Raw genomic sequence first — 5,079 nt, forward strand, 5'->3', positions numbered from 1 at the left:
AGTTCGAGACCAGCCTGGTCTACAGAGCTAGTTCCAGGACAGGCTCCAAAGCCACAGAGAAACCCTGTCTCGAAAAAACAAAAACAAAAACAAAAATTTAGCAGGGACTGTCACCTGGGTTCAAATTATGATCCCCGTTCTTGCTACACGTGGTGTGACGTCGGGCAAATTCTTGTCTATGAGATGCAGATAGTGGTGCAGTGTGATCACCCCATCAGAACGGAGAGGGCTGGGGTGTAGCTCCCTGACAGAGCACTGTACAGTATCACACGGCCCTAGCTACCATCCCCAGCCCTGGGGTCGGGGCTGGAACATAACAACTGCTTTACAAATATTAGCTATACTGTTTTCTCTTCCATGTTTTGGAAGGCTTGCTGTGGTGGCTAGTCTTACTTCAACTTGATACAAGTGTGGTAGTTTCAGTGAAAATGGCCCCATAGGCTCATAGGAAGTGGCGCTATTGGGAGGTGTGGCCTTGTTGGAGGCGGGTTTTGAAGTTTTAGTTGCTCAAGGTTGAGAGTCATTCTCTCTTCCTGCTGCATTCAGATCCAGATGTAGAACTTGCGGCTACTGTTCCAGCACCACATCTGCCTGCGTGCTGCCAGGCTTCTCTCCATGACGCCGGTGTACAAAACCTCTGAACTGTAAGTCAGCCCTCAGATGAATGTTTTCCTAAACTGTGCAGTGGCGGTACACACGTTTAATCCCAGCGCTCAGGAGGAAGAGACAAGTGAATCTCTGAGTCTGAGGCCAGCCTGCTCTACAGAGTGAGTTCCAGGACAGACAGAACTACACAGAGAAATTTTGTCTCAACAAAAGTGTTTTCCTTTATTAGAGTTGCCATGGTCCTAGTTTCTCCTCATAGCAATAAAAACCCTCATAGATCAAGCTAGAATCATCGAAGAAAAGGGAGGCTCAATTTAAAAAATGCGTCCGTAAGACCAAGCTGTAAAACATTTTCTTAACTAACTGGTGATTGATGGGAGAAGGCCCAGCCCATGTTGAGTGGAGCCACCCCTGGGCTGGTGGTCCTGGGTTCTCTAAGAAAGCAGGCTGAGCAAGCCAGTAAGCAGCACCCTCCTTGGCCTCTGCATCAGTTTTTGCCTCTAGGTTCCTGTCCTGTTTTAATTCCTGTCCTGACTTCCTTCAGTGATGAACAGCGATGTGGAAGTGTAAGCCCAATCAACCCTTCCCTTCCCAACTTGCTTTTGTTCATGGTAGTCATCATGGCAATAGTAACTCTAACTAAGACAATTGGGGGCCACCAAATTCAGCAATCCTCCTGCCTCAGCTCTCCACTCCCTCAGTTCTGGAGTCACAAGCATGTGCCCAGTCACATGTGGCTTTTGACACGGCTGCTGGATTTAAACTCAGATACGCATGCTTTTACAGAAAACTCTCACACCTCCTGAGCCAACTCCTCAACCTCAGAATCTGCTTTTTAACACAACCCCGGGTGATTTGTGTACAGCCACAAATCCTTGCTTACTTTGGAAGCAGGAGTTAATGCCTCTGGATTTCCTTGTCATCTCAAACTCCAAGTGAACTTAGTTGATTCTTGTATGACTCCTCATGTTTGGGAACATTGCTTAAAGTCAACCAGTTCTGAGCTGGAAAAAGACCCTTTGAGACATAGTTTCTTCTTCTTCCCCCTCCCCATAGCCAATTTCTTTAAAAATAAAACAAAACAAAAGATTTATTTTTTTTATGTGCATGTGTGTGTGCCTGAGTGTATGTATACACACCACATGAGTGCAGGAACCTTCAAAAGCCAGAAGAGGGCAGCAGACGCCTGGAATTGTAACCATAGGTGGTTGTGAGCTATTGTGCGGGTACTGGGAACTGAACCTGGGTCTTCTGCAAGACCAGTATGAACGTTAACCACTGAGCTATGCCTTCAGCACTCTGTTTCTTTTGTTAAAACAAGTTTCCCCTTTGTTTGTTTTATTTATGGTGTGTGTGTGTGTGTGTGTGTGTGTGTGTGTGTGTACACGCATACTTGAGCACACTTATGCATTCATGCCACTGTGCATGTGTGGAGGTCAGAGGTCAACTTGGGGAAGTCAATTCTATTCTTACCATGTTGGTCCCAAGGATTGAACTCGGGATGTCAGGCTTGGTGGCAAACCTCTATACACTGAGCTATCTTGTTGGACTTCTCTCTCCCCTCCCCTCCCCTCCCCTCCCCTCCCCTCTCTCCTTCCCTTTCTCCTCTCGTCCTCTCCCTTCCCTCTCTCTTTTCTTTTTCTTTTACTCGCCTGTCAGGGTCTGCATGGTATGGTAAGGTTCTTGTCATGTCTCTGCACCGGGGAACAACAAGCAGAAATGTCTGTTGTGTTGTAGTCTGAGAACTGGCACTTTGCTTTGACCATCTGCACGGCAGTTTCAAACTCTTTCTCAGTTTCCTCATCTGTGAAGTGGGGATAATTTTACCTGCTCAGGGCCAACCTTAGTGGGTTGATATAATAATGAGTTAAAATACTATATATGAAGATGTTCCCTTACTGACAAAAAAATATTTTTTTTCTTTTCTTTTCTTTTTTTTTTTTTTTTTTTTGAGACAGGGTTTCTCTGTGGCTTTGGAGCCTGTCCTGGAACTAGCTCTTGTAGACCAGGCTGGCCTCGAACTCACAGAGATTCACCTACCTCTGCCTCTCGAGTGCTGGGATTAAAGGTGTGCGCCAACACCGCCCGGCTGACAAAAGAATATTAAAATGTAATTGTTTGTTGCCAACCACATTGTAGGTGCTGCAAAATTGGGTAGAGTCCACAGACCCTGCTCCTATGGGAGCAGCTTTAATTATTGCCACCAGATGGCAGCAAAGAGCAAGCTTCCCTATGAGGCACTATGGGATCCAGAGGCTGAATAAAATGGTTTGATGACCCTGCCCAGTTTCTCTCGTGTTGATCATTCATCACTTGTCCCTCTCTGCTTTCCCAATATTTCCTGAGCCCACGACCACTTATGTCTCCCTTTTCCTACCAATTCCTCCCATGGGAATGATTTTTAAATACACATTCAAGGGCAAATTGGAATTAATTCAATCCCTGTGTTTACAGCCTGTAGCTAACATGGACTGCCAATGAAACACAAACCTGAAGGATTTATGAGGCACATATTTATGAGGCAACAGGGGAATATGAAAATATTTAGATTACTTAATATCCAAGCTCCTGTCCCAAGTGGGCGTATTTGGGATCCATCTATTATCCACTCAGTAAATATTTATTCCTGGCTCGGGAATAAAGATACATTTTTGGAGACAAGTCTCTCTGTTATATAGCCCTGATTGTTCTAGAACATTCTCTGTAGACCAGGCTGGCCTCTATCTACCAGATCCCAGAGGTCCGCCTGCCTCTGCCTCCCAAGTGCTTGGATTAAAGGCGTGCGCCACCATTGTCTTTATTTTCCGAAATCAGCTAAGACATAGAGGGAGCTCTGGAAGTTATAAGATGGCAGAGTGTGGAGAGGGTCATGGCAAGTCTCCCTGGAAAAGTGTTCCTTGAGGTGAGATGCAAATGAACAGACAAGAGCCCTCCAGGCTGAGGGAACAGTTCCTGGCTTAAGAGGGAGAACTGTTCTTCCTGAGACCTGAGTTCGAATCCCAGCCCTTGAAGTGGGCGGCTCACAACCTCCTATAACACCAGCTCCAGGGGATCTTCTCTTGGCCTCGGAGGGCACCAACCAGGCAGGCACATGACACACATCCATATGAGCAGGTACTCACATATACACATAAAAATCAAAATAGAGACATCTTTAAAAGTAAATAGATCTGGGACTGGAGAGATGGCTCAGTGGTTAAGAGTGATTCCTGTCCTTCCAAGAGGACCCAGGTTTGGTTTCTAGCACCCATGCGAACGGGCAGTTCACAGCAGCCAGCTACTCCAGCTCCAGGGCATCAGACATCCTCTTCTGGCCTCTGTAGGACTCATATATCATACATCCAAATAAAACATAAAAAATGTAAAAAGTAAACAAATATTTTAAAATTAATTTTTAAAATTTTGTTTGCATTGGTGTTTTGCCATGGGTGTCTGGTCCCCTGGAACTGGAGTTACAGACAGTTGTGAACTGCCGTGTGGGTGCTGGGCATTGAACCTGAGTCCTCTGGAAGAGCAACCACTGAGCTATCTCTCTGGCCCTGTAAATAATTTAAAAAAAAAAAAAAGACAGCTAGGTTAAAATGCAGATTCCAGATCTCCCACGATAAACCTACCAAATTAGATTCTCTGGGTGGGACCAGGGCTTTGCATGCTAAACAAGGTCCCCCAGGTAATTCCAAAGTGCTTATCAGTTCAAGCAGTATTGTGATAGGCTGATATTTCAGACTTGGTTGCCTATTAGAATAACCTGGAGATAAAAACAAAAAACCAAAAAAAAAATCACAAAACACAAGTGTCTCACACACATACAAATAGATAAATAAACAAACAATCAGGAAAACCTTTAAGGAGAGAACCTGCTCTGGTTTCTCTGATCCCCGTTGTGTGAGTGTGTCTCTTCTTTGTGAATATCATTCTCATGCCTTTAAGCCATTGTGATAAGGGAGAGATGTTATCACATCTGAGAGCTGACATTTTGCAAACTCTATTGGAAATAAAGCGAGTACAGGATGTGATGCATCAATCTTTTTATCACGTGAGCTGCTTGGTTCTGGTAAAGTCTAAAATCAAACATGGAAGTTCAGGCGTATTGTATTTCTGTGCTGCAGTGGGGGACTGGTAAGTGCTGGCTGTGTGGGTTAAGTAACAGAAATAACAACACCTGTCAACAGGGGGTCTAGCAGGGTAGCTCTGGGAGAGTTCCTGCCTAAATGTATGGAAGATCTGGGTTCAGTTCTCAGCACTAAAAATTAAAGCCATCCAAAGTCGTTTCTCAGTCTCTCTGGGGTCAGTCTTCCAAGTGCAGTCAGTTTGAGTTAGGCCGTGTGAGGTCACTAGTCAGGGGCATGGAGAGAGCTATACAATTAGCTGCTCCAGACAGTGACATTGGACCTGAGCCCACCACACTCTAGTGTGTAGACAGTGACATCTGTACACCACACTCTAGTGTGTACACAGTGACATCTGTATCCA

The sequence above is a fragment of the Microtus ochrogaster genome, chromosome 2 (genome assembly GCF_000317375.1).
Source record: "Microtus ochrogaster isolate Prairie Vole_2 chromosome 2, MicOch1.0, whole genome shotgun sequence".
NCBI classification, from domain to species: Eukaryota; Metazoa; Chordata; class Mammalia; order Rodentia; family Cricetidae; genus Microtus; species Microtus ochrogaster.